Here is a 23,493-nt window from a genome sequence, read left to right as displayed (position 1 = left end):
CACATATGTTTAGTCATCTTAAACCAGAAGCTCCTGGAAGATGTTGAACTTTTAAAACTTAACCATCTTTACTTCAACTAGAATAGGGAACTATTTAAAAGTACAGTTATGGAGAAGTCCAACCACAGTGCAGTTTTTAAAGTTAGGATAATTCCGACTTTAGGAATAACATGGAATCACTTAATGGAAATCCCTTTGGTGCATTTCCCAATGGGTATCCCACCGGAAGCCTCACCTTCCTAAGGCTCCCTCTGCCTCACCACTGGCTCTCAGGTCCCTGGAAGTGCAGACATGGATGCAGCCTGGATTTAAAAACTCCACCCAGCAAACCAACAAGGAATTGCCCAGGCATGACCTCCCTGAGGAGCGGAAGGGCTGATGCGGGGGGAGGAGGCAGGCGCCTCTGCGGAGGGATTTTCACCAGATTCTTGGCTCCCTGAGAAGCAGGCGCTCTAAAGCAGATTCATATCTGCGTCCACAGAATCCACACAGTGCCCAGCACCAAGTAGTTACACAAAACACCTCTCAATTTGGGAGGTGAATTTATGCTGAAGTGGCAGATTTGTGAACAAAATAAATGGTACTGTTTTAAGCCACTAAATTTTAGGGTCCTTTTCATGCAGTAATAGATAACTAGTGACTCATTAGCTTAACAGTCACCCAGGAGAATAAGACAGAGATGGGGAAGAGATTTCTGGGTTTGACTGGAGGCAGGAGCTGGAAGGTTGGACAATATGGGTCTGGGGGCAGCCAAGGGGAGGGATAAGCCAATATGGGTCTGGGGGCAGCCATAGGGGAAAGATCCTTGACATGAGGAGGAGGTTCCCGTTTCAGCCTCAGGAACCCTCTCTAGGCAGAGAAGTTCTGCTAAGTACTTCCTATCAAAACTGCCAACATGATCTCAAATCCTTGCGACCACTCTACTAACAGGTATTATTTTATCTCTCTTCTCTCCTGAAAACTCAGGCAAGGAGACTTTAAGCAACCTTCCAGAGGTCACAGAAGTAGGAAGTGCAAAACCAGGATTCAAAGTGGATTCTGTTTACTAATAAATCTACCATTCATTACTGATCACTTTGGCAAGTTATTTAACCTCTCTTAGCCTCAGTTTCCCCACTCATAAACTGGGAGTAGTAATAGTTCCCATCTGGCAGAGAGGATGAACCATAATAGGACATGTTAGACTTGTGCCATCCAATATAGTGGCCACATGGGGGCTATTGAGCACTTGACATGTGTGGCTGGTCCGAATTGAGAAATGCTCTCAGTGTAAAAAACACACACCAGATTTCCAAGACTTTGTGGGAAGAAAAGAATGCAAAATATCTCATTAATAAGTTTTTCTATTGATGGCATGTTGAAATGATAATATTTAGTTAAATGAGATACATTACTAAAATGAACTTTAAAATTTTACCTCTTTAAATTCACCTCTTTCTTTTTACTTTTTAAAATGTGGCTACTAGAAAACTTAAAATTACACATGTGGCTCATGTTACATTTCTGTTGGACAGTGCTGGGTTAGACCCTCAGTGTCTGACGGTTAAGAGATGGCCGCTATTACTCTCAGCTTGATATATACTCCCATCTCTGGACTTTGTTTTGCAATTCTGTTTCTTTTATTTCCTTCGGTTGGAAACTTCTGTATGACCTCATTTAATTCTTCCAATAATTATTCTGCATTTTTAAGATTGTTAAAATTTTTTTTTCTTCCCCATATTCATTGATTTTCTTTCTTTTACTCAGTCTCCCAGCAATTAGTGGTAAAAGCTTTAATGAAAAGGGCTCATGGGCTTTTCTTTAGGGGCAGTAAGGGAAGGGAAGCTGGGAAGACTGAACTAGGCTTTCAAGGAGGGGATACCTCAAGAGCTGGAGAGGAGGGTGCTGTGAGCAGAGAGGAAAGGAAAGTGGTCTTAGTTGCTGGGACCTGGGGGCAAAGTAAAGAGAGGTGGCCTCTTTCTAAGAGGAAGGCCTGGGTATCCTTCAGCTAAAGGTTACGGAAGAAATTGGTCATGGAACTGCCCAGGTGCCTTCGTGCCTCTAGGGAGAAGTCTGCCTCCTGCTCCTCCCAGACCTGGCTCTATCCTGTAAATCCAGGTGAGCCTCTGTAAAAGAGATGGGGCTGCCTCCTGCTCACCTCAGGCTCATGGTTGCCCCACAGATTTCAGATAGTAACCTGTTGGTTCAGAATGAGGGTTAAAGTAGATTTTAACCTAAAATGAAGATTGAGGGAAGAAACTGAGATAGCAATGTAAAACACAGTAGCAACATATTGTCACTTTAGAATGAGTAAATCTGATTTTTAATTATAAAGTTGATGTTATGTTAAGCAACACTAAAATATTTAAACTATTCTGTATCAGAAAACTCTGAGTCTCATTATCCCTCCTATTTTACTGAGTCTCACAGAATTGGATCCTTTTTGTTATGTGATAATTGGAATGTTACTCCTGTTCATATGTTCAAGGTGCTGATTCAAATTCCCTGTCCCTAGGAGAACAAAGTGGACTTTTCTGGAATGAATCATTCCTTAGAGAAAGGAATCACATGCTTTTCTTGGGAAAGTTGCAACTTCACACTGAGTCCCAACGGGACAAAGGATAATGATTTCGTGTAGTCTGGCGACTTACTCCCTTGTGGTTCTGAAACATGGGTTTTCCTTTGAAACGAAAGATGCTTCATCCTTTTTAAAGGATATGACAAGGCTCTCTGTGGCACGGTTCAGCCCTGGCATCCACCACAAAGACATTTGTGTGTCCTTCCGCGGCTGTGCGCCAGCCCTGCAGACTGCCCAAATTTTCTGCCCATCTGCCGCAAGGAGGGCAAAGCCCCTGGCTTCTGCCATCCAAGGCAAGGGCCATGTCGCTCGGGAACAAAGAGAGCCATTGCTCCTCTCCCAAGCAGCGGCAAAGCTGTCCAGGTGAAAGCTTCAGACCAACATGCCAGTCTTGCTGCCTGACCCTCGGCACTTACATACAGTGGAGTGAGGTTTATAAGGCCAGAGCAGGTAGCCTAGTTTGATAGACAAAAGGACAGTGTGTATGTGGTCTGACAAGTGGGTGACGTGGCTGACAAGGAATGTCTCCTTTGCTGGGGTGGCCCTGGAGGTGGCAGTGAGTATTATGGGCTGAGCTGCAGGGCCTTTGTAACAGCACCAGATAAAACTACCTTCCCCTCCCCCACCTCCTAGAATCCTTGCCAGCCCAAAGTTCAGGATCATCACGGAAGCCCCCAAGTTGGGGAGGCAACACATCTGCAGGGTTTTGAGAATTGGCTCTGGAGAGAGACTTCCCAGTTCCAATCTTGGCTCTGTTACCTGGTACTTGTGCAGCAAGTTACTTGACCTCTCTTTTAGTTGGGACTCCCCACAGCAGCAATTCTGTGATGAAGATTAACTTCACTCACTTATTTGGGAGGTGCGGGGACATCGGCCAGAGAAAGGGGAGGTAAGGAAGCCAATCAAGGTGCATCATTATTAATCCGACCATGAGAGTAGGCAATGGAAACTTAAACCTGCGGGAAACATGCAGGCAACACACACCTCATGATCATCCCAGTGTTTATACCCCCACACCTGCCAGGCACGTGTTAAGAGCATCCTGAGGGGGGTGTTAATTGTCAGGCACATCTGTCCTGCCATGTTCATGGGTAAAGTAGGCTCCCGCAATCTAAGAGCAGCTCTCACAGAGATGCAGGGATGTGCCATTGGGAGTCAGGCTGGGGTGCACCAAAATGATAAGGGGATCTGAGTGCAGCATGGCAGCATCTGCTACACTCTCTAAGCTTTATATACTAGTTTGAAAAATGAAAGCAATCTTAGTTCTTATCCTGTAGATAAGAAGAATGAAAGCATGGCTTTAGGTCCTTAGCATAGCCTGTGACTCATAGCAGCACTTATTTCATGTTGACCACTAATACTGGGACTACTTACCTTAGCAGCTATTGTCCTGGGATTCTGTTGGCAGTTCCAGTTTCTTTTATTTCTTTGGGAGTCTCTGAGAATTTGCACCTCAGCACAAACATGCAGTCTGAAACAAAGAGACCCATGCCTCACTTTTGGTTGTTCAAAAAATTTTGAAGATATCCCTGTCACCATGTTGAACTGAGATGCAGGAAGGCAAAAACATAAACTAGCAAACAGCAAGAGGGTGCTTCTGCCTGGCTCCCTTTCCTCTTGCCCAGCAGATGGGTTGAGGGAGGGTCCTGCTTAAGGGAAGTGGAAACAGTCCCTTATTTATATACTGGGAAATGAAAGGGTAGAAAAGGCTGTCTTTGCTGCCAAACAACAGAGTTGTTCAGAGAGTCTTCACAGAGCTTTGGCCAGGGGGATGTGGTGGGATTTTCATTTGTGATGGGTTTTGCTAGTTTTCTCACAGCACAGTTTATGAAGACTTGGCTTAAATATCGTGTGTGTGTGTCTGTGTGTGTAGTATATATATATTTATACATGTGAAAGGGAACCCAACATGCCTTAAAATTTTTATATATGATTATTTGCATAGAATTATTTCTGGATGGGAATTGCGAGCAATTTTTTTTTTTTTTTTAATGTTCTGTATTTTACGTCTTCATTGGTGAGAAAATAGTACTTAAATAACACAAAATAATGAATGTTTTAAAAACTACATCACAGCTGGCCGGGCTAGAAATGTAATGAGGCCTAAGAGCAAATAAGAATTATTATTTAAAATTAAAAAGCAATGACCTCAAATACCTACAGACCACCCTCCTCTGGGTTCCTCCTGTGCTTTTTGTCAGGTATTGGTGACAGGTGTGAATGGTCTCTTCTGGAAGAGGATGCTGAAAATGTGATTGGACCCGTGCACCTATTCCAGGCTGCAGTGAAATTGTTACAAACTGAGCCTATGATATTCTGTTACGTGTTTAAAATAAACAATTTTAATAGTAAAATCAATTTGAAATTATACAAATCAAGCAAATAATAGAGCAAGAACTATCTTTGTCAGATATTTGAGCCATATATATATATACACACATGCACACACTTTGTTCTTTAATTCTACATTATCTTCTCACTATTTTTTCTAGCACTCAAAATTTAAAAAGCGACACAGTATGATAAATATTTGGAAGTTGCACAGAAATACATTTTTGTCAGAGTGCTTTTTTCTGCCTCCTTTTGACAATTCACACTGGGGACAATACAGATTAATCACATTAGGGAAAATGAATAAGTGAAAACAAGCACATTTGTAGTTCCCATAACAGCAGTTTATGCCTCCAGGTTGGGTACTTACTTGTCATTACTCTCTCAGTATTCTTTTTAATTCAAGTTTTATTCCAACAATTCAAACAATCAGTCCATTAAAAATATTAAACGAAAATAAAAAGCAGTTATCATTTTAAAAGCACAAAATATTGAAACAGGTTTGACAACAAAAGTTTGTGCATTAGTCTGTATGCTGTTATTTCAGCCCTTTGCTTGATCAAGCTGAATGTATTAGACTTAATAGTCCTAGCTTTTGTGGGAGAGTTTAACAACCACTTGCATTTTGTGGCCAAAATGATTATATTCTGTCCTTGGTCTCATACAGCTCTCTCTTACATTCAGCTTACAGAATATATAAAAGAAATAACTAATTAAATGTATGAATCAGTACTCCAAAATTTGGGGACTTTGGAACTTGTCTCCCCCCACTGCAAAAAAGCAGTGAGTTCTTTGAAGATAAGGGTAGTTTTAAAAATTATCATTTTCAATGTGGTAACCTATATCCAACATAAAATTTGCCATTTTAACCACTTTCTAGCATACAATTGAATAGTGCTAATTGCATTCACAATATTGTGCTACCATAACCACCATCCATTAGAAACTTTTCCATCACCCCAAACAGAAACCCAGTACCCAGTATGCATTAACCTCTCAATTCCCATCCCTACCCTGTAATCTACTCCCTGTCTCTATGAATTTGCCTATTCTCATTATTTCATATAAGTTGGATCATACAATATTTCTCCTTTTGTATCTAGCTTATTTCAACCAACTTGATGTCTTCAATGTTCATCCATATTATAGCATGTATCATAACATCATTCCCTTATATGGCTAAATAATATTCCATTGTAGGTATATGCCACATTTTGTTTATCCATTCATCTGTTGATGGACACAGGTTGTTTCCCATCTTTTGACAAGTTTGAATAGTGCCACTATGAACATCGGTATGTAAATAACTGTTTGAGTACCTGTTTTCAATTCTTTTGGATATATACCTAGAAGTGGAATTGCCAGGTCATATGGGAATTTTATACTTAACTTTTTAAGGAACCGCTGAATTATTTTCCTACAGCGACTGCACCATTTTCCATTCCTACCAACAATGGACAAATGTTCCTGTTCTCCACATCCTCCCCAACACTAGTTATTTTCCCTTTTTTTTAAATACTAGTCATTCTAATGGGTGTTATTCTGGTTTGCTAATGCTGCTGTTATGCAAAATACCAGAAACAGATTGGCTTTTATAAAGGGGGTTTATTTGGTTACAAAATTAGAGTTCTACAGCCATAAAAGTGTCCAAACCAAGGCATAAACATGAGTATACCTTCACTGAAGAAAGGCCATTGGCATCCAGAAAACCTCTGTTAGCTCAGAAGGCATGTGGCTGGCACCTGCTTGCTCCCAGGTTGTGTTTCAAAATGCATTCTCCAAAATGTCTAAGGGCAAACTCTAGGCTAGCAAAAGTCTGCTTTCAATGGCCATCTCCAAAATGTCTGTCTCAGCTGCAGCACTGAGCTCCTTCTGTCTGAGCTCTTATAAAGCTCCAGTAAACTAATCAAGACCCAAGCTGAATGGGCGGGGCTACACCTCCATGGAAATAATATAATCAAAGGTATTACCCACAGTTGGGTGAGTCACATCTCCATAGAAACAACCTAATCCAAGGATTCCAACCTGATCAACACTAACATGTCTGCCCCCACAAGACTACATTAAAGAACATGGTGTCTTAGGGGACATAATACGTCCAAACCAGCACAGGTGTGAAATAGTATATCACTATGGTTTTGATTTGCATTTCTCTAATGGCTAATGATGAACATCTGTTCATGTGTTTTTTGGCCTTTTGTATATCTCATTTGGCAAAACGTCTATTCAAGTCTTTTGCCCATTTTTAACTGGATTGTTTGTCTTTTTGTTGTTGAGTTGTAGGATTTCTTTATCTATTCTGGATATTAAACCCTTCTCAGATATGTGGTTCCTAGGTATTTTCTCCCATTTTTTAGGTTTTACCTTCATGATGAAATCCTCTGATGCACTGAAATGTTTAATTTTGGTGACATCCCATTTATCAATTTTTTCTTTTGTTACTTGTGATTTTGGTGAAAAATCTAAGAAACCATTGACTAACACAAGGTCCTGAAGATTCTTCTCTATGTTTTCTTCTAGTAGACTTATAGTTTTAGTTCTTATATTTAGGTCTTTGATCCATGTTGAGTTAATTTTTGTGTATAGTGTGAGTTAGGGGGTCCACCTTCATTCTTTTGTATATGAATATCCAGTTTTCCCAGCAACATTTATTGAAGAGACTATTCTTTCCCCATTGAGTGACTTGGCACCCTTGTCAAAAATCAATTGGCTATACATGTGGGGGTCTATTTCTGAACTCTTAGTCTGATTCCATTGGTCTATATGTCTGTTCTTTTGCTACCACACTGTTTTGATTACTATGGCTTTTGATAAGTTTTACTATCAAGAAGTGTGAGTCCTCCAACTTCATTCTTGATTTTATAAGATGGTTTTGTCTATTCAGGTCCATATAAATTTGATGAGATTGGCTTTTCTATTTCTGCAAAGCAGACCATTGGAATTTTGTTTGGGATTGTACTGAATTTGTAAATCACTTTGGATAGAATTGGTGTTTTAACAATCTTAAGTTTTCCAATCAATGAACACAGATTGTCCTTTGATTTATTTAGGTCTTTTTTTATTTCTTTTAGCAGTGTTTTATAGTTTTCCATGTACAAATCTGTGGTGGTTTGGAGCTGTATGTACCCCAGAAAAAAATGTTCTTAAACTTAATCCATTTCTGTGGGTGTGAACCATTGTAAGTAAGATTTTTGATGAGGTTACTTTAGTTAAGGTGTGGCCAACCTCAGTAAGGATGGATCTTAAGACTAACACTTGAGTCTTTTATTTAAGGAATGCAATTGAGACTGAAAAGATATAAAACCACAGAGGAAGCATCCAGAAGGTGAGCATCACGGAACCTAGAAGAGAAGGGAGAGACCAGGAGATATCACCATGTGCCTTGCCATGTGACATGCTAAGGACCAAGGTTCACTGGCAGCCAGCCCTAGAATGTCACGGTCTTCAGGAAGAAGGCATTGCCTTGATGATGCTTTGATTTGGGCTTTCTCTTGACCTCAAAACTGTGAGCTATAAATTCCCATTGATGAAGCCATCCCTTTGCATGGTATATGCCTGAGCAGTCTAGGAAACTAAAACAAATTTCTTTACACTCTTGTTAAGATAAATTTATTCCTAAATATTTGATTCTTTTAGTTGCTATTATAAATGTTATTTTTTTCATGGTTTCCTCTTCAGGTTGTTCATTACTAATGTATAGAAATGCTACTGATTTGAGGGTGTTGATCTTGTACCCTGCCACTTTGCTGAACCTGTTTTTTAGGTCCAGTAGCTTTGTTGTGGGCTCTTTAGGATTTTCTGTATATATGACCATATCATCTGCAAATAGGGAAAGTTTTACTTCTTCCTTTTCAATTTGGATGCCTTTCATTTCTTTTTCTTGTCTAATTGCTCTGGAAAGAATTGGGACAATTTTCAAAAACAGTAGTGATAAAGGGCATCCTTGTCTTGTTCCTGACATAAAAGAGAACCATTCATTCACCATAGTATCATGTTAGATGTGGATGTTTCATTTATGCCCTTTATCATGTTGAGGTAGTTTCCTTCTATTCCCAGTTTTTAAAGTGTTTTTTATCAAGATGGGGTGCTGGGTTTTCTCAAATGCATTTTCTGCATCAATTGAGATGATTGTGTAGTTTTTTCTTTTGTTCTGTTAATGTAGGTTATTACATTAATTGATTTTGTTATCTTTAACTACCTTTGCATAACTTGGATAAATCACACTTGGTTGTGGTATATAATTATTTAATGTGCTGTTGGATTTTGTTTGCTAGTATTTTATTCAAACGGGACATTGGTCTGTGTACCAGTTTGGATATATTATGTCCCCCCAAAGCATATTCTTAAAGGCAATCTTGTCTGGGCAGACATTAATCTGTTGATTGAGTATTTCCTTGGAGATGTGACTTAATCAACTGTGGGCTAGACCTTTGATTAAATTATCTCCATGTAGATATGGACCCTGCCCATTCAGGGTGGGTTTTCATTAAATCACTGGAGTCCTATAAGAGAGACTTCTGGAGAGACACTTGCTGACACTTTGAGATGTTAGCCCAGAGTTTGCTCCAGAGAAGCTAAGAAAGGACAAAACACCCCAAGAGCAGCTGAGAGGGACATTTTGGAGAGAAGTTAACATCTGACACTGATGCTGAAGCTTAGAGATGCTTAGAGATGCTTGGAGTTGTGGACAGAAGGACATTTGGAGATGCTAAGCTAAGGACACACAGGAGCCAAGAGAAGACCTAAAAACCAACCTGGGACCAGCCAGCCACATGCCTTCCCAGCTGACAGGTGTTCTGGACACCATCGGCCATTCTTCAGTGAAGGTATCTTCTTGTTGATGCCTTAGTTTGGAAACTTTTATGGCCCCAGGACTGTAAATTTGTAACCAACTAAATCCCCTTTATAAAAGCCTATCCATTTCTGGTATTTTGCATAATGGCAGCATTAGCAAACCAGAACAGTCTGTAGTTTTCTTTTCTTACGGTATCTTTGTCAAGTATTAGGGTGATGTTGGTCTCATGGAAGGAGTTAGGGTTATTCCCCCCTCTTCAATTTTTTGGAAAAGTTTGAGCAGGGCATTCCCCAGTGACACTTTATGGTCCTGGGCTTTTCTTTGTTGGCAAGCTTTTTGATTACTGATTCAATGTCTTTATGTATTATTGGTCGTTGATATCTTGTATTTCACTTGAGTCAGTTTAATAATTGGTCCATTGCATATAGTTGTCTAATTTGTTGGCTTACAGTTTTTCTTAGTATCTTCTCATAATCTTTTCATTTCTGAGGGACTGGTAGTAATGTCCCCTCTTTCTTTTTAGTTATTTGTGTCTTCTCTCTTTTTTTCTTTGTCAGTGTAGCTAAGGGTTTGTCAATTTTATTGATCTTTTTAAAAAAGTCAACTTTTGTGTTTTGTTGATTCTCTCTATTGTCTTTTATTCTCTATCTCATTTATCTCTGCTCTAATCTTTATTTCCTTCCTTCTGCTTACTTTGGTTTAGTTTGCTGTTATTTTTGTAGATCCTTTTGTAGATCCTTTTGTAGAAGTAATGTCTCTGATTTGAGATCTTTCTTCTCTTTCAATGTATACATATAGATCCATAAGTTTCCCTCTATGAATTCCCTTTTCTGCATTCCATAAGTTTTTGGTATGTTGTGTTTTTTGTTTTCAGTCATCTCAGGTATTTCCTAATTTTGTGATTTCTTCTTTGACCCATTGGTTGTTTAGTAGTATACTGTTTAATCTCCACACATCTGTGAGTTTTCTAGTTCTCCCTCTGTTACTGATTTATAATTCATTCCACTGTGATTGGAGAAGATACTTTTTATGATTTTGATCTTCAAAATTTATTGAGACTTGTTTTGTGACCTAAGATATGGTCTCTCCTGAAGAATGTTCCTTGTGCACTTGGGAATCATGTGTATTCTGCTGCTGTTGAGTGAAGCATTCTATGTGTTTGCTATGGCTACTTATATTGTTCAACTCTTATAATTCATTACTGATCTTCTGTCTAGATGTTCTATTCATTATTGAAAGTAGTGTATTGAAATCTCCTACTATTAATGTAGAACCAGGTATGTCTTTCTTCAAATCTGTCAATATTTGCTTCATATATGTTGGGGCTCAGCTTTTAGGTGCATAATATTTATAACTTTCATGTCTTCTTCATGAATTGACCTTGTATTGGTATACAGTGACCTTCTTTTTTCCTTGTAATACTTTTCTATTTAAATTCTTTCTCATCTGATATTAGTGTAGTAAATGGAATCATGTACCCTAACAAAACACATGATCCTAATCTTAATTTGCTTTCATGTGGGTGTGAACCCATTTTTAAATGGATGACCTTGAATATGTATTATCAATGAAGGTGTGAACTTGTTTGTGAATAGGATCTTCTAGCCAAAGTTAATCAGTGTGAACTGTAATCTGAATTAACTGAGACCTTGTAAAGAGAAGCGTGAAATCAGAGAAAGACGGGAGATGAAGAACACCACCATGAGAGAACACTGCCATCACCAAAATACTACTGATCCAAGAGAAAGCGTGCTTGCTGATGCCCTGATTTGGGACTTTTGGCATCTAAAATCATTAAATTCTTATTGTTTAATCCAATCCCTTGCATGGTATTTGTCTCAGCATCTCTGTCAAGCTAAGACCATTAGTATAGCAACTTCAGCTATCTTTTGGTTACTGTTGATGTGGAACTTTTTTCCTATCCTTTTATTTTCAACCTAGTTGTATATTTGAATTTAAGGTGAATTTCTTATAAATAAAATATAATTGGGACATGCTGTTTTATTCATTCTGCTAATCACTGGTTTTAGACTGGAAGGCTTAACCTGTTTACATTTGTTCTCTTTATTAGAGAAGATGTGGATTTACAGATCATGCATAAAATACGAATTTCCATATACCAACCCATCACCAACCCCTTACATTTGTTACAATTGTTGATAGCACATTTTTATAATTGTACTGTTAACTAAAGTCTATGGTTTAAATTATGGCTCAGTGTTTATGTAGTGGGTTGTTTGTCTTTTTTGTTAAGTTGAAGAGTTTTTTAATATTTACTGGATATTAATCCTTTATTGGATATGTGGTTTCCAAATATTTTCTCAATTGTGTCAGTTTTCCTCTTACTTTCATGTTAAAGTCCTCTGAGGCCCAAAAGTTTTTTTTAATTTTTATGAGGTCCTTTCCAATTTGGATGCCTTTTATTTCTTTTTCTTGCCTAATTGCTCTGGCAAGAACTTCCAGTACAATTTGAATAACAGTGGTGGCAGTAGACATCCTTATTTTGTTCCTGATCTTACTATTAAGTAGAATATTAATTGTGGGATTTTTATATATGCCCTTTATCATGTTGAGGAAATTTCTTTCTATACTAGTTTTCTAAGTGTTTTTTTTTTAAATCAAGAAAGTGTGACATATTTTGTTAAATGCCTCTTCTGCATCAATTAAGGTGATCATGCATTTTTTAACTTGATTCTGTTAATGTGGTGTACTACATTAATTGATTTTCTTATGTTGAACCAACCTTGCATACCACTTGTTCATGGTGTATAATTCTTTTAATATGCTGTTGAATTCATCTGCTAGTATTTTGTTTAGGATTCTTGCATCTATACTCATAAAAGAATTGGTCTGTAATTTTTTTTTTTTTTTCCTTTGGTGTCTCTATCTGGCTTTGGTAGGAGGGTGACTTTGGCCTCATAAAATGAGTTAGGGAGTTTTCCCTCTTCAGTTTTTTGGAAGAGTTTGTTCAGAGTTGGTGTTAAGTCTTCTTCGAATGTTTGGTAGAATTCCTCTGTGAAACTGTCTGGTCCTGGGCTTATTCTGTTGAGAAGTTTTTGATTATTGATTCTATCTTTTTTCTAGTAATTGGTTTGTTGAGATCTTCTGTTTCTTCTTGAGTCAATGTAGGTAGTGTCCCATAGCTGTCTTGGCTATTTTTGCTTTTAATGTTTCTTTTTCCTTTCTTCTCTTCAGCCTGACTCATTTCAAGTGGCTTCTCTTCAAGTTCACTGATTCTTTCTTCTGCCAGCTCCATTCTGCTCTCGAAACCCTCCGAGGCATTATTCATTTCAGTTATTGTGGTCTTCAACTCCAGCAGTTCTGTTTGGTCCCTTTTTAAAATTTCTGTCTTTTTATTTAGACACTCATATTGTTCACTCATTGTTTTCCTGATATCCTGTAGTCCTTTCTCTGTATGTTCCTTCATCTCCTTAAGCATTTTTAAGTTTTTTTTTTTAAAGTTTTGTTCTGTATTTCCAAATTCTCTTATTTGTTGGTGTTTTTCATATTTTTATTCTCTTCCTTTGGATGGGTCATTTCCTGCTTCTTTGTTTGTCTTGTATGCTTTTGTTGCCTACTGTATATTTTAATATTTTAAAATGTTAACTCTGTGATTTATTCCTGGGGATGTCTGCTTCCTGTTTTTTTAACTGCCTGGTGATAAGACAGGGATTTTCTTGAGCACCAGTCCTCCTATCAAGAAGGTCTGCCCAAGACGAATGCATGGTGCAGGGTTTTCCTCGTCTCACTGGACCTCTGGCTTGTCCTGGGCTTTTGCTTGTCTGTTGTCTTGGAGTTCCACTGTTTACAGGAGTTTGGTTGTTCTGTTTCCCAGGGGACAACCCTCCCTCTCCCAGGTATCTGGAACTGAAGGCCTTTGTCCCGTACTGCTTGCCTATATAATTTTTTATACTTCTTTCATTGTCTCATGCTGCTTTTGCCTGGAGGGCAAATTCTGAGAGAAAGTTCACCCAGCAAGGACTTTCCCAGTTCGGTCTTTCCCAGCCAAAACAGGGCCAGGAACCTCCAAAGGGGATCAGACCAGCTCCAAAGGGCACCAAAATCCTTTCCAATGGCTCCCCAAAGCTGAGCTTTTCTGGTCTGCCCAACAAATGCAGCCCTTCTGCTAACTTTCCACTACAGCCCCGAGGAAGCCCTGTGTCTTTAAATAAATCTCCATTGCCTCTGCCCCTGTCCAGGGGGGGTTGAAACAATGGTTGCCATTCCCTTTGTCCAGGGTGGGTCGAAATAATAGCTGCCCTTAGAGCTGAGACTGTACAATCCGAATTTGCTAGTCAAAAGCCATCATCAGTGATCAGCTGTGTACACACCTGTTATTGGAGAGGAGAACTTTTATGTTCCTTTCAATCAGCAGGAGATAGACTGGGACTGGACCCCTTGGTGGTCTGCTGTGAGAGTGGGGGATAGGCACCAGTAGCTGTTGTGCAGAGAGAGCAAGTTAAGTTCTTTACCCTAATGTATCAGCCTCTTCCTCCTGCTACTCTCTGGAAGCTGTATAGTGTTGTTCTGGCTTCTGGAGTATCAAAATAGTTGCTTCAGACATTTCTGCCTGCTTAATAATTGTTTTGGTGGAAGGGCTGAGTCCCGGAGTTCCCTACTCCGCCAACTTCCCTACAAGTTCTCCCTCATTTACATTTAAAGTAACTACTTATAATGCAGGACTTTCTTCTGCCATCTTGCTATTTGGTTTTGTTTTTATTTTCCCAACTCTTATACCTTTTTTGTTCCTTTATTCTTCTTTAATACATATTTTTGTATTTAGTTCATTTACAGTGAACCTTTTAGAATCACTTCTCATTTCTGTCTGTGCATATCGTTCTAAAATATTTTCTTCATGGTTATCATTGTGATGTTAGGTTCATGTGTCAGCTTGGCCAGGTGATGGTGTCCAGGTGTCTGGTCAAGGAAGCACTGGCCTAACGGTTACTGCAAGGACATTTGTGGCTGGTTAATAAACCAACAGGCTGGTTTACTAAATCATCAGTCAATTGGCTGCAGCTGTGACTGATGATGTCAACAAAGGATGTGTCTTCCACAATGAGAGAATGCAGTCAGCTGGATTTAATCCAATCAGCTGAAGACTTTTAAGCAAGACAGATAGAGGACCTTCACTTCTTCTTCGGCTAGCTAGTGAAGCATTTCCTGAGGAGTTCATCGGAGTTGAGAGTTCGCTGCCTGAGGAGTTCATCGAATACGTTCATTGGAGTTACCCGTTTGCTGCCTGCCCTATGGAATTTGGACTCATGCATCCCCACAGTTGAGACACTTTTATAAAATCTTTTATTTAGATATCTCTTTTTTTTTTCTGTTTCCCTGGAGAACCCTAACTAATACAATCATGTAGCTTAAATTTAACATTTTATATCTATAAAAATCTCATTTGATGTGACACCAAATGTACTATACAAAATATTTTCCTTGACCGCTCTATCCCCCCCACCTTTATGTTTTTCTTGTCGTAAATTACATCTTTATACATGAGAATCCAATACCATGGATTTATTATTTTTATGCATTTGCATTTTAGATACTGTAAGAAGTAAAAAGTGGAGTTATCAACCAAAAATACAGTAGTTCTGGCTTTATAATTACCCATCTAGTTACCTTTAATGGAGATTGATATTTCTTTATGCAGCTTTGATCTACTATCTAGTATCTTTTCCTTTCAATCTGAAGAACTCCATTATGCATTGCTTGTAGGCCAGGTCTAGTGATGATAACTCAGCAGGGGCTATTCAAAATCCATCTTTATATCCTCCCTGCACTGAGTAGAGAATGAATGAATGAATGGATGACAAAAATAGCAGTTTGTACCCAAAAATGATTGTGTCTTCACAGTGAGTGAAAAAAAAAAAAAAAAAAAAAAAAAGAGAGAGCAAGGGAAAGGGAGAGAAAAATCTAATACAGAAAAATGTTAAATTTTTTGAATGCAGGTAAATGGTAAGGGAATTTATTTGTACTATTTTTGAAAACTGCTTTATTGAAATAAAATTTACATCCCATAAAATTCATTCATTTTAAGTGCACAATTCAATGATTTTTAGTATATTTTCAAAGTTGTGCCCTATCCCATCAATCCAGCTTAGAACATTTCCATCACCCCCAAAAGATCCTTGTGTCCATACATAACCCCAGTCCCAGCAACCACTTTCTGTCTCTCTATATTTGCCTTTTCTGGACATTTCATATAATGGAATCATACAGTATGATGTCTTTTGTGTCTGGCTTCTTTTACTTCATGTAATGTTTTCCAAGGTTCACCTGTGTTGTAGCATGTATCAGTACATCATTCCCTTTTATTGCAGAATAGTATTCCATTGTATGGATGTACCACTCACCAGATGATGGATGTTTGTTTTTTTCCCCCACTTTTTGGCTTTTATGAATAATGCTGTTATGAACATCAATATGGATATGTTTTCATTTCTCTTAGGTGATATTTAGGAGTGGAATTGCTGTGTCTTACAGTGAATTTATGTTTAACTCTTTAAGAAAATGTCAAATTGTTTTCCAAAGTGGCTGTGTCATTTTACTACGTGTACTGTTCTTGCAAGTCTTCTTGAAGTTTGAAATTATTTCCCAATAAGAATTTAAGAAAAAAAATAAAAAGGAGCATAAGGAAGAGAAAACCTAAGTGGGGAAGTTATGACCCAGCTTCATCCAACAGGGGGGGCAAGCATGTGAACTGAGGCGGTTACAATGACAGGCAGGGGCGGCTTAAGGGGAGATTCCACAGTGGAAATTTCTGTCAGGGATGACACATTTTGAAAGTGCTATCGAAGCACTTCTATGACCAGAAACCCTGCCCCAGACAAGTGGAGACTAGCTTTTCTCTTCTCCTTTGGGGGCATCATTAGCAGCTCTATTGGTGCACTACCCATTCTTCGTCTGAATGCAGAGTGAGCACGGACAGGGAACTCTGCTTTTATAGATGTGCATCCACGGGAAATGCAGTTTCCCTTACAGAACTCTGCCTGACTGCCACTTGGCTGGGATCCTCCTATGTAAAAAGAGGATCAATGCTCACCCCATGGGATGGATGGTTAAATGAGAATATGAGTGTGGAAATCCTGCAAAGACCACAAAGTACTGATAGATGCTGAGGACCGTAAGACCTCCACCTTCATTTCACACCAGTTTCACTTAGAGTGTAGTCCCCCAACCAGTGGTACTGCAATCCCTGGGAAATTGATAAAAATGCAGACTCTCAGGCCTACTTTAGACCAGCTGAACCTGAATTTGCATTTCAACAAGATCTCCAGGTAACTGGGATGCACATCAAAGTTTGAGAAGCACAGCTGTAATGCAGAGTTTCCTACACTTTTCTAACTGTAATGATCATCTGGGCTGCTGCTTAAAGAATTCAGGTTCCCATGCTCCCCAAAGCAGAGATTAATTCAATGGGTCTAAGGTGAGGTCCTGGAATGTGTATCTTTAACAAGGCTCCAGTGGATACATTTTGTAAACAACACTTTAAATGCATAGTTTTAAAGACAAAGGGGGATATCTACTTCCCTGAGAGGGAAATTGTAAATGCCTTTTTGGAGGTTGGGTGTTATTTCAAGGGTCTCTGAAAAGCCCTGGGGTTACCAGAGGAGCAGCCGCCTCAGGGTCTGAAGGTTTCTCCCACTTGAGACAAAGCATTGCTGAGTTTCTGCTGAACGCAATGTTCACCTACCCAATCCTAATACTGGAGGAGAAGCAGCACTACAATCCCTTCTGTGCAAAAGAAGAAACTGAGACTCAGAGGGTAAGTTATGAGCCCAAGGGCCTTTAGCCAGTGGGAAGTGACAGGACCTGGATTCAGAACTGCTCTCCTTTCTGCCCAGATTGATGCCAAGCAGCCCGGCTCCACCACGCACACGTACCCCATCCAATGGGGCAGCGTGAGGCCCTTCGCACCCCCTCCTCCCAGCCTATCCTAACTGGCTTCCTTCAGCCTTTCCCTCTGTTCTCCTGCCTCTGCCACTCGGGATGTAGAAACAGAGAACATTCCTGCTATTTTACACGGGAGGGCTTAGTCTGGCTTCTAGTCTTATTTACCTCACTTTTCTAAACCTCAGTTTCCTTAACTAAAATGGGAGTGACATTATCACTCCAATTAGGGCATTGTGAGTATTAAAGAAAAAATATGCATAAAATATGTTTTAATGTTCCTGGGGTTAGGCAGTACCCGGCCTCGCTCCCCACCCCACTCCACCCTTAGGAATTCTGAAAGTTTGCGATAATGTTTAAAATTTTAAACTTTCCCGTTCCCAAGTCTCTGCTCCCAGTTCCCGCTCTCAAGCAACCATTGGAAACCTGCCTGCTACCCCTGTCCCCAAAGTAGCCACTGAGACACTGCCAGCCTAGTCCTACCAGCTCCCCTCCCCTGGCCAAGGAGCTTCCCGCCAACCATCCTGCGGAAGCCCCACTGCTCTCCTCGCTCGGGGCTGTCGCCATCTCAGGCTTCAGCCCGCCTGGCACCGCCGGGCAAGAAAGCTCCTTCGTCGAGTTTCGGTGTCTTCTCTTCCGCGTCGAAAAAACTAGCACTTGGTACATAATATGCAGTCAATGGTCAATAAATAGTAGCTATTTCAGTTGTTAGTTTATTTTAGCTATGGCAGTAAAAGAGAGAGGGAGGGAGAGAGATGAAAATTAAGCAGATGTTAGTTTGTGGTACCTAATTGTTTGGAGTAGGCAAAAATTCCTCAAAGGGAAACTTCCCCTCAACTTTAACATGTCTGTTATAGTCAGGTAGTTTTAGTTTCCAACGAATTAGTTTCCTGTGGCTGCCATAATAAATCATCAGAAACCTGGTGGCTTAAGAGAACAGAAATGTATTCTTTCACAGTTCTGGAGACCAGAAGCCCAAAATCAAGGCATTTGCAGGGCCACACCGTCCCAGGTGGCTCCAGCGGAAGCTCCTTCCTTGCCTCATCAACCTTCTGGTGACGTCATGCATGCCTGGGTTTGTGGCTTCGTAACTCTAATCTCTGCCTTGATCTTCAAACATGACTTTCTCCTCTATGCAGGTTTCTTCTCCTCTCCTGCCTTGTATAAGGACATGTCATTGGATTGAGGGCTCACCCGAGATAATCTCGAGATCTTTAATTTAATTATATCTGCCAAACCCTTTACACAAATAAGGTCAGATTCACAGGTTCCAGGACTTAAGACATAGATATATCATTATGGGGCCATAACTCAACCCACCACACAAAGCCTGGAGGGTCTCTCATTTCCCTCACTCCAGGAGAAAGGAAGTTTGTGAGAAGGAGACCTGAAGGTAAGAAATGGATTGAGAACAGGTTTGTTCCACCACCACTGCCTTGGATCTTCTAGTTTTCCCAGCTCAGATTCCCAAGAAGAGAGTCCTCCATGTCAAAGTTGCTGCCCAGCCTGGGGTTGGGCTAATTTTAGGTCGGGTGCCTTTCCCTGGTCCAGTCATTTGTGGCCTTGGGGGTGGGGGGACACGTGTAGTGCCACTTGATCCAAGACATGACCTCCCTTCAGGCATCTCTAGGGGAGCTAGTAGAGCAATGTTCTCTCTCAGAAGGAGGACATTTGAGCAGACTCCTCTTACACAGATCCTTAGAAGAGAATGTGTGGCATCCTGGGTTCTTCACTGCACCTGAGCCTGTGCTCCACTTATCAAAGTGCCCAACTCCTCCTTATAAGGTGGTCACATTTCGGGATGGACATACAGCATGAATTCTGGGGTCGCATTATAGGGAGGCTGTGGTAATGATATAATCATAACAGCAATACTATTCATTCATTTTTTTCACTTAATCTTTATAGCAATGCTGTAAGGAAATTCTCAGTCCTGCCACCATCTCATGGACAACAAATCAGAGCTTAGAGAGACTAAATAACTTGCCCAAGGTCACCTGACTCCTAAGTACAGCACTAGAATGAGTCCACAGCCTTCTCCAATGCATAGATCCCTGTAAATATTCTTAAATACAGCTTCATAGCTTCAGACCCAGGAATGGGAAGGAAGCCTCACATTAGGGGAGCTGTGAATTACCAAAGTGACTCAACGGACTACTGGGGCTGAAGGCGCCCCTTTGAGGTTCTCTGGAAGAATCCGCCTTCCATTTCTTCCCATTTCCCAGAAGTGGCTCAACACCGCGATGCATGGTTGCTAGGACCCTTAGGAAATGGCATTGCTGTAAAGATTAAGTGAAAAAATGAATGAATGGGATTGCTGTTATGATTATATCATTACCACAGCCTCCCTATAATGTAACCCCAGAATTCATACTGTATGTCCACCCCAAAATGTGACCATCTCTGGGAGCCTTCTTTTTTCCTAATCCACCACACATGCTCTTAATTTTCAGGGAAAAAAGTTAATTTTGAAAATAATGAACTAATCATTAAATGACATTATACTATCAATGACTGGATACAGAAGCGTCGGGGCTACTTGTCCTGGCCTTGGACTCATCACCTCTGGGCTGGCGCCATTGTTTCAGACCATTCAAATGCACCTTTGCTGAAGCAGATGTGAGCTCCACCGGCCCAACTCTGGGACATCGCTAGCGCCTCCACAGGCCTGCTGAGCTCTGTTGGCTGGATGTGCTAAAAATAACTGGAGTCATAACAACAACAAAAAAAGGATTGAAGCAGGCTTAGGGGTTCTTCTGGAAAATGAAACACAGAAGTTGAGCCCTGGGTGGTTCTATTTAAAGACGATCATCCATTCCTGTGGACCACATGAGGAGCCTATCCCTCTGGCCAGCTGGGGGAAGGAGGGCCTGATCCGCACCGGGAATCACCTCTTCCCACGGCCCTCTGCAGAGCAGCAGCTGTCCAGAGAACCAGTGCACAGGCCCTGACACGCAGTTCAGCTCTTTATTTCCACAAATGTCTCTTTGAATTGAGGAAAGCGAAAATAAAGTTTTCAAGGCCAATTTCACAATTTCATCTTTTGTGAAAAGCAAAATCAACGAGGCTATGAAAAATTACAGGCAGTTTAAACACTTTCGTGTTCTCCTTCCCTGAGAGAGACAGACAGAGGGGAAGAGGAAATCAGATTGCTTTGTTCAAAGCAACAGCCAACACAAGACTTTTCTTTTTTTCCCTTTTTTTAAAAGAACACATCTGATCTCAATCTTTATACATCAATGGACAAAAGCAATTAGACAACTCTGCTTTCCACGTCATAATAATGAAAGTCATATATTTTCCATGGCCATCTCATTTGGTTACCCAGTTCTGCAGAAAGATCTTACATGGGATTTAAAATGCAGGCCTTTGCTTGACAGTACTGTTAGTGAAGTGAGGGTTAAGTTCTCCAGCATTTTCCAGAACTGAGAGACGAGAAAGGGTAGATATTACAGGGATGTTAAAAAACCTCAACATAATTTACATGGGTGCAGGACAGGCCCACACTACCCAATCTTTCTAACAGGTCTGTGGTTGGGGACTTGTTAATAGCATCGGTTCAGATTTGGAAAGATCGTTTGACGAATCTGCTAGAGGAGGCTAGATGAGTTTTCCTATAAGGTGAAGCTTTGACCGTCTCATCTGTTTCAGTTGCAAAGGGAAGAACTCAACACCAACTGGCCTAAGCAAAAAGAATTGGTTCATATAACTGGGAAATTTGAGAGGGTGAATCTGTTCAGACACAACTGACTCCCCGGCTTCAAATGCTGTCATCTTCTTTTCCTCTCCCTCTCCCAAGATTAGCAACTCCAGGGACAGGGTTGCCTCGGTACCAATAGCTCCAGCAATAATGCTGGCGTTAATTCTCATCAAGCCTGACGCCCATCCTTAAACTGATTACAGGCTTGGGTCACTGGTTCATTCCTGGAGGTGGGACCAGGGTCAGCTCCCTAAAACCACAGGGACTGAGTTGGGAAGAGGTTATTTTCCCAAAAGAAATTTGTATTTCAGCTACAGAGGAAGAGAGAATGGAAGCAGGATGACCATAACTAGCCCAAAGGGGACCTTGCGAGTTGGGAAACTGCGCCCCCTCCTGGCTGCTGCAGCCTCGTGTGCCCACCACGTGGTGAGCAGATGGTGCCTTTGGCACACCCTCCTCTAGCCAGAAGCAGCCCTATACCCAGGACACACGGGTGAGTGAGCAAAGCTAAAGCTGGATATTAGCCCCCTCACTTCCTCAGCAGGACACCCTTGTGCAGGGTGACACCCGAACAACTGTAAGTGGTGGCACTGGTGGGCAGGCAAAAACATCAGATGTCTCAACACCCACCCCAAACCATCTTAAAATAGATCTCTCAGCCTAAGGTTTCTTGCCTGACGTGCTTGTGCTTAAGCTATGCCTGAAGAACATACAGTTTTTCAAGCAACTGTGTGTTCAAACTTGGGTGTGTGATGCTAACCTGTAGAGGGAGTGCTGGGATGGGAGGGTTGGGGCTTGGGAGACCTGGTTTTGATTGCCAGCTCTTTCCTTTACCACCAGGGCACACTCGTCCTTGTCCTGATGCTGGTTTTTGGCTTCAATTTCCTCATTTGTATGAGAAGAGGATCCTTCCAAGAATCCTTCCCTTCCACCAAAAGTCTTGACTGGGAAAAGGTCTGGTGGTTTAGGGGTCTTTTCATTTCTCCCAGCCTCCCACTGCATGCACCTGCAAATATAATTCTTCTACTTCCTCTTCCCCTCCCCCAGCCTTCAACTCAGATGTGTGAAATTGGTGGTTTTACCTCCCTCATGAGATCCAAACACCTCAGGGCATCCTCAAGTTATAATTTCCCTCCCATAAGACTCTGGTTGCACAAAAACCACCCTTTATGCCTGTTAGGCAAATTAGCACCCACTCACCAAGCTGGGCCCCTGCAGAATCTGACTGGGGACAAACTCAAAGTGTCTGAAAGAGTGAAAATGCAAAGCACAGCAGTGGCCCACTCCTGTCCTACGGGGATGAGCCTGAGCAGAGGGTATACCATTGAACAGGGTGTGTCTGCAGAGGAGGAAGGGACCCTAGCATTGTAAACACAACTTCTGCTTGTCCGAGGTAGCAGCTGGGGTGCTGAGAACAGACTAACAAATGTGGATGGATTCTTGATTATTTTTATATGATTAAGGCCTTTAAACATCCCTGTTTGCATTTGCCAAAGTAAATTCTAGTGCCCAGCACAGAGCCTGACAAATATCTTAACTCTGTTATCTAATAGAAATCCAAACTTCCTTTTAGGTACTTTTGCCCACTCCTACACACCCAGGCCTGAGAAAGCCAGGACAGAATGAGCTAATTTAGCCTCTGCCAGCTTCTGGGGAAGGGTTTGGAAACCATGCAAGGAATGAGTTGATTTGCTTCTGTTTTACTACTCACGGCCAAATTGGATTCCAAGGCCTATAGATTGGGGTCATTGGCCTGAGTGGGGTTAAGCAATGCCTATGGGTGCCACTGGGTGCCAGTAGTGGAGTATTTTGGGACCCAGGCAATCAATCTCACACACAGGAATGTTTTTTAGTAATTTCTCTTCTATCATTCAATGCCTTTGGGAGTTTGGGAGCTCTGGGAAGCATAATAATACTAATGCCTATTTTCATAAAGCATCTTACAGTCTTTGAAGCTCTTTTATATCCAGGATAGCTTAGTGGTTAAGAGCTTGAACTATTAGATTCAAATCTTGACTCCTCCAGTGACCGAAGCATCTTCAATATATTACTTAACCTCCTGGAATCTCAGTTTGCTCATTTGTTGTATACGGGATAATAAAAGCCTGTACCTTCACAAGTCTGGGGAAAGTTCGTTGTGATAATGCACATCTTAGCACATCGTGAGACACAGACCAAAGTCAATACATTCTATCTACTATTATTATTACCCAC

The 23,493-nt window shown here is 40.8% G+C and overlaps 1 long non-coding RNA gene across 3 annotated transcripts in view; it reads right to left on the bottom strand.

Annotated features, from left to right (window-relative positions):
- Positions 1–23,493, bottom strand: part of LOC119527833 — a 57,788-nt gene that overhangs the window by 17,590 nt on the left and 16,705 nt on the right. For all 3 annotated transcript variants that reach the window (XR_005215479.1, XR_005215480.1, XR_005215481.1), the window contains 2 exons: positions 15,309–15,468; positions 3,932–4,028 (listed from right to left, as the gene is read on the bottom strand). This is a non-coding gene — a long non-coding RNA (uncharacterized LOC119527833). The remainder of the gene's footprint in view (positions 1–3,931; positions 4,029–15,308; positions 15,469–23,493) is intronic.

Source organism: Choloepus didactylus, chromosome 1 (genome assembly GCF_015220235.1).
Source record: "Choloepus didactylus isolate mChoDid1 chromosome 1, mChoDid1.pri, whole genome shotgun sequence".
In the NCBI taxonomy this organism is placed as follows: domain Eukaryota; kingdom Metazoa; phylum Chordata; class Mammalia; order Pilosa; family Megalonychidae; genus Choloepus; species Choloepus didactylus.
Note: the sequence above shows the minus strand (reverse complement) of the source record. Positions and strands in the feature narration are given on the sequence as shown.